This window comes from Arachis ipaensis, chromosome B08 (assembly GCF_000816755.2).
Source record: "Arachis ipaensis cultivar K30076 chromosome B08, Araip1.1, whole genome shotgun sequence".
In the NCBI taxonomy this organism is placed as follows: Eukaryota; Viridiplantae; Streptophyta; class Magnoliopsida; order Fabales; family Fabaceae; genus Arachis; species Arachis ipaensis.
In genome coordinates, this window is record NC_029792.2 from 11,885,363 (window position 1) to 11,901,790 (window position 16,428).

At 36.1% G+C, this 16,428-nt stretch overlaps 1 long non-coding RNA gene across 1 annotated transcript in view; it reads left to right on the forward strand.

The window, feature by feature from the left end:
- LOC110265706 overlaps positions 1-12,619 on the forward strand; it is a 26,289-nt gene extending 13,670 nt beyond the window's left edge. The window contains exon 4 of the long non-coding RNA XR_002351922.1: positions 12,501-12,619. This is a non-coding gene — a long non-coding RNA (uncharacterized LOC110265706). The remainder of the gene's footprint in view (positions 1-12,500) is intronic.

Sequence of the window (16,428 nt, forward strand, 5' to 3'; positions counted from 1 at the left end):
ATAGGTTCAAAATATGACTTGAAAGAATTCTGTTGGTCAACAATACTTTAATGTTAACCATTTGATTAAAATATTTTTTACTTAAAATTTTTCCTTAAAAATATTAATTTTTTGTATGCTTTTTTTTGTTTTTATTAGCATTACTTTTGAATTATTAGTGTCATAATTGCTATGCTTTCTTCTATGTACACATGCAGAGGTTATTGATCTCTTTACAAAAAACCTAGTACATTTTATATTTAAAAGATTATTATATTTATTTAAAATAAAAATAAAAATGCATCAAAATTGACTGACATTAAATAATGTCATACTGACCACAAGACATTCGTAACAGTTAAAATAATCTCAAATTAAAAGAAATCTTGAAATATTGTTAATTTGTCAAATTAGATAATTATTTATCCAAAAAATTCAAATATTTATAAAATATCGCATAATTAGAATAACTTTTTTTTAGGCAACCCATGAAAATTAATATTTAGTTTTGCGTATCTATAACTTTTTCTTCCTTCAATAAAGTAAAAATTTATTAGATTGTTTAAATTGAAATTTATTACACTATTTTTATAAATTGATATATGTTATTATTTCTCCATAAATCGAATAATCTGTCACCATTTAATGATTTACTAGATAAAATTTACAAACATGAAAACTTAAGAGAAGATTAAATTAAATTATGTTAGGCAAATACAACTTCCTTGGGGCAAAACTACACAAGGCATTTCACACTTAAAGAGGCCTGTTCAGTATTTATGGTGAAACACTGGAGCTGCAGGTTTGAAAATGAGATTCATCGTGCTCCCAATATACCCTCAACTTAATTCTCACCACTCTTACTAATATGTACTTTACAGTAGGTCAAATGCATATTTATGAGTTCAAAATTCATGATTAATTTATTCGGCTCACTCATTCAAATAAATAATTTTAGTAATAATATAACATAACTTAATATAATAATACATTTAGAAATAATTTTTTGATAAATAACAGAGTAAAAAACGCTCAAGAAAAAACAGACTATAAAATAAAAAACAATTGAAGGCCCTGATAAAATAAAAAATAAAAACAAATTATAATTAAACATGGAACTCATTGGCATCACAGGATATATCTCTCAATTTGACTATAAAATCAAAGTATAATAGACACACAGTTTTAGAATTAAAAGCTTTAACACAATGACGTTCTCTACCAAAATATATAAACTAAAACAAGACAATATACTTCTCTATTTAATCCTTGTATTTTAGACCAGCTCTCCTCTCCAATAATCTTGCTGTGCCTCAACGGGTGGGACGCTAAGGACCTAGAAAAATCAAACAAAAACAAGATGTGGCTGTAAAATGAACAGTAACACTAATAGAAGTTGAAATATGGGTATGAAGAACATGTAATTAAAAATGTATCTGAACAATTTTACCTTCATCGCCACCTAGCAAAGCTCGAAATCTCTTGATGAATTCTTCACAATTTGGGATCAATGTTTTCCTCAAAACCTCTGCTGCTGAAACAGCAGAAGGGCCAAATCTGAGAATATGTAACATGCTCAACATTTTATCTCCCGTGGCCTTCGCATTATGTTGCCGGAAATAGTCAAGCAGCTCAGTCTGGTCGTGCCGGTAATATTGGTTGAAACACCTTTCAAGTATCAATGTTTGTTCCTTGGCCCAATCTTGTTCCTTAGATAAATCAAATCCAAATTCTACGGCCTTCTTTACTATGTAGATGATATTAGTCATCAGTGACACTCCCTGGAGCTGATAAACATAGGTCTTTTTGAAGCTGGATTCAAGAGAGGCTTCAAGCTTTTTGTTGTTCCAATATATATACTTTGAAATCAGAGCTTGTCTTTTAGTCAGAATTTCAACTTCACCATTGGGGTATGTTTGGAGAAGTGATTGCAAGATGTTTTTATCCTTGAAGGCAGAATGAAGGCGATTCATTGCTTGGGCAGTGATGGGATGAACCTCACATGAAAAAGAGATTCTGATTTCGGAAGGCACCTCGTACTCTCTAAAAAAATAATCTCTGGTTGCCTCTCCTAATCTTCTTTACAGCTCTACCATGTCGGCCTTTATGGAGATATCATCCGACCCCCACATAACAATGAATTCATGTATTGTTTGAAAAGTTAAAAAAACCTCAGAGGAATCCATCAACGCAGACATCTCATTGTGGACAGAACGTACCAATTCTTTCTTAACATCTGACCAGAATTCCATAAAACACGAAGGGAGAGTCGCCGAAGATTCCATGATAGAATACCCGCTCATTGGGAATGAGTATGTTGAATACGATGGTGAAGTGTTTAATACACTTCTTGATCGTACTCATCGGGATAGCAGATCTGTCGAGCCTTAACTCCGATTTGCACAACTTCAAGAACTCTCTCCGATTTCTTGAGTACACTTCAATCTGGCTCATGGATGTCATGCCATCCTTTGGTAACGCAAGAAATTCCATCTCTCGCCGACTCCTATCAAAGGTGAGGATTTGGCTTTCCATCGTTAACTCTGGAATTTGGTCATTCCAACCATTGATGTAAGCCACAAAAACACGCCGTAACTGCCGAACAAATTCCTGATCCTTCTCGTTAAGATTGCACAAAAATCTACTCTAACATCCAACCAAGCATTTTATCAAACACTTGGAAGGCATAAAAGGGAAGCATCATAAAATTGCAAGAACAATAAAATCTACAACTACCCAATTGCAAGGAAACACTAACAATAACTCAATTTAACAATAAAGGAACATAAAACATAAATTACATTAAATGAAAATCCAAATCTAACAAGAGTTCATCAACATAAAAGCAACAAAATAAAGGAAATGACAATTAAAACTAGAGGAGCTAGGATGAAGGAACAATACATTGCAAGAAAAAGTATATGAAAGCAAGAATTAAACCCTAGATCTAAGATGCAATTAACCTAAAACCCTAATTCTAGATAGAAGAGGGAGCTTCTCTCTCTAGAAAACTAACCTACATGATCCTAAGCTAATCTAATTGCTCCCCCCTTTGTCCAATCTTCAATTCTGCATGAAATAGCCTCAGAAACGAGTTGGATTTAGGCCTGGAAAGCTCAGAAATCGCCCCCAGCATTTTCAGTTTAATGAGGTCACGTGCCGCTTGTGAGGTGTACGCATGGGTGACGTGTATGCGTCGTCTGGCTTTTTCTTGTCACGCGTATGCGTCATGTCACACGTATGCGTCGCCTGGACGATACACCTCTTCACGCGTGCGCGTCTGTCACGCGTGCGCGTCGTTCTAAGCACTCCAAATCCTTGTTTTTCCATGAATTCTCCACTTTGCATGCTTTTCTCTTCACCTCTTCCATCCAATACTTGCCTTATGAATCTGAAATCACTCAACAAATATATCAAGGCATCGAATGGAATTAAAGTGAATTAAATTTAGCTATTTTAAGGCCTAAAAAGCATATTTTCACACTTAAGCACAAATTTAGGGAGAATTACAAAACCATGCTATTTCATTGAATAAATCTGGGATAAGTTGATAAAATCTCCTAAATTGAGCACAAGATAAACCACAAAATTGGGGTTTATCAAACCTCTCCACACTTAAACTAAGCATGTCCTTATGCTAAACTCAAGAAAGAAACAAAGAGTTATCAACATTTATTCAATGTAAACTATCTATATGCAACCTATCTACATGCAATCTATCTATATGAATGCAACTACTTGGTTAAAATAAATTAATTTCCAAGAATACATATATGAACATAGGGTCTAAGGCAATCATAATCAAATCAAACCCACAATTGAATTGAGTTATTGAAAAGAATTTACAAACTTGCAAGAAAAGAGACGATCATAGGTTAAAACATGTAATTGAGCAATCGAACCCTCACTGGATGTGTATCCGCTCTAGTCACTCAAGTGTATAAGGTTGATTCACTCAATTCTCCCCTAATCATGCTTTCCAAGATTTGTTTTTTATTTAACAATCAACAATTATTTCATGCATGCATACAAATATCATGAGGACTTATCCATAGGTTGTAATGGGTCTAGGGTCAAGGTAAGGATACATATGGTCGAGTAAGCTTGAAATTTGAATCTTTGATTAACTTAAACTTCCCACCTAACCTATATAACAACCTATACAATTCTAAACAAACCTAACTACCCATTCTTCACTTTTTCACACATTCATGCATTCACTTTTTGATCATAACACATATGCATTGATTATTATTGAACTTTACTTTGGGGCATTTTGTCCCCTTTTTATTGGTTCGTTTTTCTTTTCTTTTTCCATTTTTCTTTTCTTTATATTTTTTCTTTTTATTTTTCTACATATTTATTTATTTATTTTATTTTTTTTAAACTAAAATATATACAAAAGCATCAATGCATATGGTTTAACATTCAATGCATGAGTATGTACCCAATTCCCAATATTTTCAATAGAAATACAAAAATACTCTTTTATCTCTACCCAATGTTCCCAAACTTTCCAAACTTGAATGATAACACCCTCACTAGCCTAAGCTAACCAAAGATCCAAACAAGAGACATTTATTGTTTTTCGCTTTATGGCTTGTAATGTGCTACAATTAAGAACAAATAGGTTTAGCATAGGCTCAAAATTGGCTAACAATGGAAGGTAAAAGGTAAGGCTATTTGGGTAAGTGAGCTATTCGAAACGATGATCTCAATCATATAAATGCATTCATACACAAAATAATGGACATAAAGAATCAAACAAATCAAAGATTACAATCATCGAAAGAGAATAATACATACAAGAATGAAAATAAGTGGTTATATGATGTAACCACACAATTAGGCTCAAAACTTACATACTTATGTGTTCTTAACTCAAAAACATGTTCCACAATATATATAGTTCAAGCAATTTTTTTTAAAAAAAAATTTCACTCACATCAATTGGGGTGCCCTATAGATAAAATCCTTGAAAAATTTTATTATTTTGACTAAACTTATTATGTATATATATGCAAACTAAGAAAATGCAACAAAAATCCTAAAAGACCTAAAAATGAAATGCGAAAGTGTTGGGATTAGAAATTTGTCACCCAAAAACGCTGAGTGGTCGGATGACCTCGCCACACTTAAAAGCTTGCACCGTCCTCGGTGCATTCAAAGATGAGCAAGAGGGTACGACGACTTTCCGAGGTGCCACCTTCAGCTGGTGGATCAACCGACTGCTGCATGTTCTTTCTCCCGCTTCTATTTTTGCTTATGATGACTTATCCTAAAAATAGAAGACAAGATAAGAAGCCAAGTAAATGCAAGATCAAGGAAGCATAGATTGTTGGAATGAGGTAAGGACCTCTAGAATGGAATGAGTGAATTAGTGTGACATTAAGGAAGAATAGTATGTGAGTTCTAAGTTTGCGCACGGTTTCAAACACACACTAGCATGAAAATCTATGTCACAAGTACACAAAAGAAGCATGTACTTCACTCATTCTAGTGTGCTTGAGATACTTCAAAGAAAACTTGTAGGTTAAGATACAGAAAAGTAGTGAAGAGGCATAAAAGCATTCAAGCAAAAATCAAGCAATTGTGAAATTGGATAATGAATGAACATAGATTGATGTGCAAGGTAACTCTAATGAACAAGATGGAATATGAAACTTACACATCAATCAATGACACACTTTGAATTTTATTTGCAATACTTAATTGACATAGGAGTGGGAAACATTGGTGTTATGGAACTTAGGAAAATAGGTAGAAATTAAAATCAATCACATAGCAAGAATGGTCTACAAAGCTTGAAAAGCTAAAAAATATGCAATTAAGTAAGCTTACTATCCAATTTCACAATTCCAAAATCTCAATTCATGAAATAGGTGATGTAAATAAGGATCAATCATAACAAGCATCACCTAATAAAAAAATGCATTGATAACACACTATTGCCTAACAATGGATGATGAATGCATGGTGGCTAAAATATGTAATTTAAAATATTTAAAAAGCTTGAAGGCATTGTATAGGTACTTGGTATGCACAAAATTAAACATTAAGAACTCAAAACCAAGTAACAAATTGTAACCTCAATAAAGAATCCAACCATGAATATTAACAAAAATGATGTTAAGATAACATCTTATCAGTAATTAGCAGCAATAAACAGCAAACAAAATTAAAAATCCAACACTTATCATGAAAAATAGAAAATCAAATAGAAATTAAACTAACTAAATAACTAACTAATTAACTAACTAAAAAAGATGGTGATAGATGGTGATTGGTGGTGTTGGATGATGGTTGAAGGGGGAAAAGAAAAGAAGAGAAGAGAGAAGACGGAAAGAAATGGAAAGAAGAGAAGAAATGGAGGTGGATGGAATAGGGTGCCCACGCGTACGCGTGGTGTGACGCATAAGCGTGGTGAGGTGAAAGGGGTGCGACGCGTACGCATCGGTGACGCGCACACGTGAGTGCAGAGAGAGATAAGTGACGCGTACGCGTGGGTGAAAATTGTGCCAGAGGCACAATTCCAACATGCTCAACGCGCAACTCTTTGGTTTTTGTACTGGCCCCTGAAAATTTGGTGGTCACGCGTACGCGTGGGCGACGAGTACCCGTGGATGGTTGAAAACTTGGCAGTCATGCGTACGCATGGCTGGGTGCTCTATTTTTCAAAATTTTTCACTTTCTTGCACCAAAACCAAGCATTCTAAACCTCAAAACAGCTACCAAAAGACCATAAAACCATATTTAACATACTAGATTCCCAAATAAACTCAACAAACTAAACTAAACATGAAATTAAACCTATTTTACCAATATATCCAAAAGAGAAAAATGAAAAGATGTTACCATGGTGGGGGTGTCTCCCACCTAGCACTTTTGTTTATTGTCCTTAAGTTGGACTTATGGGGAGCTCTTCATCAAGGTAGCTTGTGCTTGAATCCATCCTTGAACATCCACCAATGCTTGGATCTCCAATAAGCCCCATCATTCAAAATTAATAGCTCCAAGCTTTGATGGAGTTCTTCACAAACTATGAGCTCTCAAAATTGATCCTCTTCTTGTAATCCAAGATCCCATACTTTGTTTTCACACCCATCTTCAAATTGATCATCATTATTCCATTTGGGTGGGAAGCAAGCCGAATTCTTATTTGAGCACCAAATTCTCCTCCTAGACCCAAGCAATCTAGCTCTACACCAAACCTTGCAATCACACTTTGAACATGCAACCATCATGAACCTAGAGTGATGTTTTCAACCACTAACCATCCCCCTTTTGCTTTTAAAGCCACAAAGAGCTTGATGCACCACTATTTCGTGGTACATCTTGTGCTTAATTGAGTGGATTTTATCCACTATTCTCACACTTATTCATACAATTTGCATGATTTTACAATTTCTTCCCAATTTTGTTCTATGATTGAAAACTTGCTTCCTAAGCCTTTAAATTATGTATTTTTAATCCCCCTTTATACCATTCGATGCCGTGATCCATGCATTAAGTGTTTTTAGGCTATATAGGGCAGGAATTGTTTAGAGGATGGAGAGGAAGCTTGCACAAATAGAAGGAGCACAAGAATTAAAGGAGATAACCAGTGAGGAGCGACGCGTGCGCGTACTTGATGCGTACGCGTGACACGCGAAGAAGACCATCGATGCGTACACGTGGCTGACGCGTACGCGTGACATGCGCCACGTGCAGAAAACGCTGGGAGCAATTTTTGGACTCCATTTTGGCCCAGTTCCAAGCCCGAAAACACATAATAGAAGCTGCAGAGTGGGGGAATCATGACAGACATCACTTCTCATTCACATAATTTTGAGGTTTAGATGTAGTTTTTAGAGAGAGAGGCTCTCTCCTCTCTCTAGGTTTTAGGATTTAGGATTTCTCTTCTACTCTTATTGACTACTCATTGTTACTACCTTAGTTTGTGAACTTTTGATGTTAGATTCAATTTCCATATTAATGCAATTTGAGTTCCTTTATGTTTATTGCTTCTCCCTTTATTTGTTCTCATTGATGTTTGCAATTGGTTGTTTAGATCTAATATTCTCTTATTAATTTCCTATGGTTTTGTTGTGTGCACTCCAAGTGTTTGATGAAATGCTTGAGAGGATGTTAGCTTAGCCTTTTATGTTCTTGGCTTGGGATGGTAACTTGGGAACTCTTGAGTTACTAATGTCCAAGTAATTGATGGTTGGAAGCCATTGATTCTAGTCATCACTAATTGATTTAGTGGATAGCTAGGACTTATGGACTTGGATTGATATAGCTCATTTAACTTTCCTTTACTATTAGTTAGAGGATGATTTAATGGGATTGATCCTTGCCAATTCTCATGTTGTGGTTAGTGATAAGGATAGAGATCCTTGACCACCAAACCTTGCCAAGACCTCGTTTTATCATTTAATTTTCCACCAAAAAGTTCATTAAGAATACATTGCACCCTCAGCATGACTAGTATTGGCTCCAAACAATCAGAGAAACTACTTAATAATTGTTTAGTTTCTAGTTTTTAATAATTTTTCTAGCTCATTGTTTGTTTTCTAGTTCATAGTTTATTTTCTTAATAAAAGTACTTGATGTTTCATGCATGTATTTATTCTGCTGCATATAGAAGTAGGCAAGAAACTAAGTTTGGTGTTCCCACACCAACTTAGGTTCAGAGAATCACAAGCATACATGCATGCTAACTGTTTTCAAGTGCTTGGGGAAACAAGCAACTTTCAATATCTCTTGTAGGAAGTCATTCAATCTCTTGGAGGGAAAGATACATCATCATGTGGATGGACAAATAAAGGACATGGAACACAACAATGATGATGACACAGAGGAAACAAATGGACTCCAAGAGGTTGTATTATTCTTTGACTGACTTTAGCTTAAATATGCTAATTGAAAGTGCAAGTGTCCCCTGTTGATTAGTATCCTATTAGACTTATTTACTATCTGTTAATTTGTTTGTTTTCATGTTGTTGTGGCTTGCTAGTCTAGACATGCTTGAATAAAAGAAAAAAAATTACTGTGAAACAGAGAAAGAGTAAAAGCCTGGTTTAATATGAGACAGAATAAGGATATGTGGTGGTATGGTTGGCATGACTTTGTGATATGAACTTGAGTTACATTTCATGAGACTTGACAAATGAAAGAAGTCCATAATGAAAGAAAGAAAATACAAGAAAAAGAAACAAAAGAGAAATAAACAAGGCTGGGCACTAATGGCTTGAGATTTGGATATATGCCTGTGATGCTCTTGTACAAAGATCAGCTTGGATGACTAGGTTCTAAGGGGTGCTTCATCACCCGGCAACTTGGGTTAACTAACCCGGGATTGCCAACCGAAAGTCCACCATCAAGAGCTACTTTGAGACAAAGCATTTAGTGACCCAAAGAGGTACTGGGCATCAATTTCCAAAGAATAAAACGAGCTAAATGCCTGTGATGTATGTGTGCTAAGGAGAGGCTTGAGCAAGTAAACCCATAGGGGTGTTTCAACACCTAGCATCTTGAACCAACTGGGACGGGAATGCTGGCTGAAAGCTTACTCTAAAAAGCTGCCTTACCACATAGCATTAAGCCTCAGCAAACAATAAATTTCAGCCAAGAAAGAGAACAAGAAAAACTAAGGACCAAGCAATAATAAGTCTCATTTTTTGTGTAATTCAAGAGAGGCTCCAAAGGATTGTCTATACTTCAGCCACAGATAAAAATCACTAAGACACCATGCATGAAAACCCCATTAACCAGAATTGAGAATTCTCCAAATAAAGGCTTATACCTCTCTCTGTTTCCATCCACTTTATTTATATTTTAATGCTTGCTTGGGGACAAGCAAGATTTAAGTTTGGTGTTGTGATGACAAGTCATCTTAGGCTAGTTTCACAAGCCTTTTTCATTAGTTTTTACGTGGTTTTCATGCATTTTTAGGCAATAAATAAGTGTTTGAGTGAAAATTTCATGCTTGTCTTGATTCAATCAAACATTAGTAATTTTATGCATTTTCATTAGATTTCTTGCAAGATTTAGTTGATAATATGAATGATGCAAGATTTGATGATTATGCCAAGGCTTTGATTGCATGTTTGGTTAATTTCAAGTGAAAAAAATGGAGAGAAAGAGGGGCAGAGCAGAGTAGCGCTGCGTTCAAATAAAGAACGCCATGTTCACAAGTGACGCGCACGCGTGCAAGGCGCTCACGCGTGGGGAAGCCATTTTGGAGATCCACGCGTATGCATGCATTGCGCGCATGCGTAGATAGAGGATTAGCGTTCATTCAGCAAGAACGCTACGTTCGTTACCAAAGAACGCTTGCAACAAAGCGCAAAGTTTGGAATTGAAGTTCAGCCACCGACGTGTACGCGTGAATGACGCGTACGCGTGGATGTGGCAATGGTGATGAAGCACGCAAACGCGTGAATGAGGCACAGCGTCGATGTGACATTTTGCAATTCACGCGTACGCGTGGAAGGAGCGTTCATTTCATGAACGCTACGTTCGTTTATTGAACGCTGCAAGGGACGCGTACGTGTGGATGACGCGTACGCGTCGATAAGCCAGCACACCAGGTAGGGGTGTAAGTTACCGAACTGGACCAAAAAATACTGCAAAATCGAACCGAAAATTACAACAACCGATTGAAAAACCGAAAAAATCGGTTTTTTTTTTTATTTTTTTGAATTAAAGCGATCGGTTCGATTCAAATTTTGATTGGTTTGGTGGAAACCAAACCGAACCGAAAAAGCTGCTGCATAGTGATTCTTTTTACTGATTTACCCTTAATAAAACCCTAGACTCTGAATACCCTCACAGCCTCATTCTCTTTTCCTTTCACTCGCGTGGCGCAGTCAGCCTCTCCCACTCACCCTCAGTGCTCACTACTCACTCCTCACACAGACACGAGACACCCACCCACAGGCCACAGCTCCCTTCCATCTTCCATTCTTCCTGCTCCATGCGGCCTTGCTTGAGAGAATGAGAGCCTGAGAGAGCCAGAGAGCCAGAGAGCATCGTATGGTCCAGTTCGCATCCTCGTGCAGTCCTGAGTCCACGCCGTCGTCCAGTCATAAGCCGTCGGAACAAACCATAAGTCGTGGCAAGAAACCCTAAGCGGAGCAGCACTCCAGTCGCCGAGCAGCACTCCAGTCGCCGAAGAGCACTCTGGTTGCCGAGCCCTCTCCTGCAAAAAGCACCTGAAAGATGTCTTCTTCGGAGGTTAGAATCTGATTTTTAAAATCTGATTTTTAGTTAAATTCACAAATCATTATATTGCCATAGTATATCAAATTTAATGTGTCCCTGATTGTTGTTGCTGGTCTCTTCTTAATTAAGAAGATGAGTTTGATTTTTAATTTTTGTCTCTGCGGGCTGTTACTGGTTTGTGCTTAATTAGGAAGACAAGTTTGATTAAAATTATTGTCTCTGATTATTGTTGCTAGTTTGTGTTTAATTAGAAAAATGAGTTTGATTGAAATTTTTTCTGCAGAATTTTTATTGTTGTTACTTAATTATTGTTCTTGCTTTTTACTTTGTTTACCAAACCCTGGTCTCTGTTTTTCCAATAAAAAGATAACAAATTTTCTTAGTTTCTACTAAACAGCTTTAACTATTTGGTTAATTTGTTTGCTGACATTGTGGCTAAGTGGTTATAGGAGTTCATATTTGTTGCTCCTATTCTTTATATAAAACTATATTATGAGACATATTTTAGAATTGATCTTACCTCATGCTTTATATTTATGTCGTGTGTGACACATCTAAATCAGTAAAGGTCTATCCCGTAACTTATTCTAAAACTGGATGAAAGTGGCTTTTGTGAATTATCCTGGAGAGAAATCAGAACTTTCAATAAGAGATTACTCAGAGTATCATGTTGCTGGCGCAAAATAACATAAAAGCAGCAGAGATTTAATCTAGGCATACCTGCATATATTTCTGCTTTGAGGTTCACTATTACCTATTCTTTTGCTTGTCCACACGGTCCAAGTCGTTTCATGTGTACTTGTTATCTTCCAGTTTTTCATGCTACTTGTCAACCTTTTTCATGTATCCATTTGATTTTTAGCCTGGTTTTCTCGTTAAGAGTTAAGACTAATAATTTGTAGTTATTGTGTTTAGAAGTAAACTTGTTTTGTTTGATGTTCTCGTCATGCTAATTTTCGTGTTTGTTCCTACATTTGAGATTATCATATTAGACAGGTTGTTAGTGAAAAGTGAAAACAGAGCATTGAACAAGATCAAGTTATTCTCCGGTGTCTAAAGAAACTAAAATGAATAATGAAATGAACCTTGCTACTTGGATATTATCATTTTACTTATGTTACTCTATCCTAATTTCTCTATAGGGATTTTCCAAACTAATTATCCATGTGGATCCTGTGTAGAAAGTATAAAATATCATTTCTAATTGGAGTATATAAATCTAAATTGTTTATCTAATTCATGGTTTATGTTTATAATTTATAATCTGTATTATGTTTATAATCTATATTAATTTTTTTGTTTTATTTTTGTAGAAATTGCACCAACCGGAGAAGATGATGATGAGTCTGGTGTGGATTCAGATTAAGCATGGTGGCTGTTTGGTTTTTATTTGTTTTAAAGTGACTGTTTCAGTTTAAAGTGTGTTTATTTTTGTTGTTTTGCTAGACATTTTTAATTGTCTTTGTTTTATGTTTAATTAAGTTGAATTTGTATGAATTTGGATGTGATATACTCTTGTTACTCTAGTTTATTGAAGGTTTTAAACTTCATTTTATAGTAATTTAAATTCTGATTATTAGGCGTAAAAAAACCGAAAAAACCGAAAAAACCGACCGAATCAAACTGCTGTTGGTTCGGTTCGGTTCGGTTCAGTTGTTCAAACAGCAGCCAACCGAATGGTTGGTATCATTGTAAAACCGATCAGGTCAGTTTGGTTGGTTTTCAGTCCAAAACCGAACCAAACCGAACCGATTACACCCCTAACACCAGGGACGCGCAAGCGTATAGCATGCGTACGCGTGGGTGTGAAAACGCTTCGTTCTCCAAATGAACGCTATGCTCTCCTGGAAGTGCATTTCTGCTCAACTAATTTCATTCTGAGCCCATTTGAACCACAGCAAGCAAAGCCCACTCAGATCACTCAAGCAAAGGCACAAGGAGAATCTAGAATAGGATTTTCGTTTAATTGTAATTTGTTTTGAATTTCATTTCAATTTGTAATTTAAGCAAGCCTATATAAAGGCATCAGTTTCATTTCAGGAGGAGGTAAGGGAGTCACCATGCAAGGCCGTTAGAGGCTGGCTCTACTAGAGAGCAGTAGGAGTAGAAGTAGGAATAGAGTAGAAGGCTCTTGCATACACTTTTACATTTCTGCACTTTTTACATTTCAGTATTGGATTCAATTCAGTTTTATGCAATTTCAATTTCTACAATTCTCTTCTGCAACTTTCCTTTCTGCCACTTTTATATTGCTGTTTCTATTGAGCTTGATTTACTTTCTGTCAATTTAATTTCTCTGCACTCTTTCTTTGAGCGATTATCCATTGAACCCCACTCATTAGGGGGAGGAGCTCTATTTTAATTCACATGATTGAGTGAACTTCTTCTTCTTCTCCATCCGCTTGGGTAGCTATTGGATATCCTCTGTTTTGATTGATAATTCATTCACTCCGGAAGGGGGTTTGAATCTGTGAATGCTTGTGTGAGCCTCGAAAGGGGAATCATGAGCATTAGAACTGAGGCTCTATCCTTCACTACTCTCTTGATCAACACTATTCAGGAGGAATTGAGATCTTGAGAGTTAGTGTGGCTTATGGATGAGAAACATGTACTTAACCTCTTCTCATGACAATTGGATCAAGGAATTGGAAAGATTGATTGTGATTAGAGAGATTGGATTGCCAAGGAATTGGGATCCAATCAATTTCAATCTGCCATAGATCTACTCATATGATTGAGAAAGGAGTTGAGACCCATTTGATTCGTTGTGGATTATGATATCTCTAATCCCTGATGAGTCTTTCCTTCTGTCACTTGTTCTTGCTTTGATTTACTGTTTCATTTAATTCCCCAGCACCCATTCTCTTTACATTTGATGCAATTTACTTCCTGCACTTTATATTCCTTGTTATTTACATTCTGTTTGATCAATTCCACCCAATTCACTACTATTAGTTTGACTAAATTTATCACCTCACTAAAGTTGCTTGATCCATCAATCCTCGTGGGATCGACCTCACTCGTGTGAGTTTTACTACTTGATGCGACCCGGTGCACTTGCCGGTTAGTTTGTGTGGAAATATAATTTTTTCGCCATCAGTTATATCCCACCCACCTTACAAAAAGTTTCATCCTCAAAACTTCGAGTATATCTTAAGGGTTATAAAACCACAAAAGATCCTATATTAACTATCCCAACAAATATCTTACGCAAAGAAAGGTTTGATCCTAAAGGTATTCGTAAGTGAAGTCGATGGAAACTCTCCACATTTGTATCTCATGTCACCACGCTTCCACTGCGCATCATTCACATCGGGCCGTCTTGGATTCGTTGTTACCATTCTTGTACTATTCCTATCCCAACATCTATCAGTCAACCGTACTTCTAAGTACAACAACTGCGTCCCACATAAATGTGGTCAACAGCGTTTAAAAGTTTTATGATGGTGGTCTATCTGATAATCGTAGGTGTTGCGAGAAATCCTATATCGATAAATTTGTCTACTCACAGTCATTGAGGTCTTATTCATTCCCAACAATCAACATCAAGGTGTTCAGCCTTAACATATCAGGTCAAGTGTGAATAATTCCCGAACAAGCGCTCGTAGACGATCATGCTAAATGTATCAATCAAGATACCCCAACAGCATGAGAAAACGAAAAGCAGAGTATGCAACGAAGCATGGCTAGTCCATTCCCAAGCTCTGTTAGGAACGAACTACTCTGATACCAAGTTGTAACGACCCGATTTCTGGCAGGTCCAGATCACTGCCAGTCATCAGTTGTTACATCCCAGTAGTCCTATAATACTCTATACTCGGTAATACTTACTACATATGAGCCTTTCGTACTAACGAAATTGCGTATGTTAGCTTATTTTTATCATATGTCTTTCTTAACAAACCTATTAGCAATCTTCAGAGATATACAATATAAAATAAACACCAAACTAGAAGCAAAATTAAATTAGTAATGAGATTACAGAAAACTCTCATGCATGTATACATCTCAAGTTAGTTCTCTCTTTCTTTTCTCTCTTATTAGGGCTCAAAAATTGAACTCTAACAAGGCTATTTAAAGGGCAATGGATAGTGGATTAAGGGATGGTTTAGTGACACCAATGCAAGGAAGTGAACACGTGTTTGATTGCATGCTTCCTTCATTAATTGCTTCATAATAATTCATCACTCGTGGTCAATATGTGGAGGAGGTTCAGCTAGCAAGAAGAGGAGAGAGAGAGAGAGAGAGAGTGGTTTAGTAGTGGTTAAGTGGATAATCTAGAGAGAGTGGTTTGGTTAAGGAAAAATTCGGTTATGTTCAAGTTCGGTTAGATTTTAATTAGGCTAAGTATTTTGGTTCTTTATTTTAATCAGCAGCAGAGAGTATCTTGACTCTGAATCAAATTTAGAATATTCTGCTAAGCTAAAATTGTTAAGAATAGCTAGTATTAAAGATTCCATAGATGAATTTAGCTCGACGGTCAAATTCATGGTTATCGATTTAGTTTTTGGCTTAGGACACGCTTTTATCTCTCACGGTATATCTATTATTTTCGCTTACCAAGTCTAAATCCGCCTTATTATTTTATGATGAGGTGATTCTCAGATATTTATCGAATATCTCATCACAGAATTTCTGAGAATAACTCTGTGGAGAATTGGGGTGTTATAATTTTCATCATCTTGAGCCAACATACACCCAATTGTCTTCAATGATGCCGCAATATATAATTTTAAAGGCTCATGAGGGCGAATTTTTGCCATTACTGGAGATTTGGACAAATAAGCTTTAAGTGATTCAAAAACCTCTTGATGTTTTTCTGTCCATTTGAACTAAGATTCATTTTTAAGTTTCAGCAAAGGTGCAAATACTCGAGTTCGATCTGAAAGGTTCGATATGAATCTTCTAAGATAGTTAATTTTTCCAAGAAAATATTGTACTTCCTTCTTTGACTTAGGAGGGGATAACGTCAAGATTGCATCGGCCTTATTCTTATCGACGGCGATCCCCTTTTTATGGACAACAAATCCTAAGAAATTCCTGGCTATTACATCGAATCCACATTTTAAAAGATTCATCTTTAATCCCTTTTTCCGCATAGTAATGAATGCTTTTCTCAAATTATCGATGTGTTGAATCACAGAGTTCGACTTAACCATTACATCATCGATATATACTTCCATAAATTTTCCAATATACTCATGAAAAATTGTATTCATGGCACGTTGATACGTTGCACTA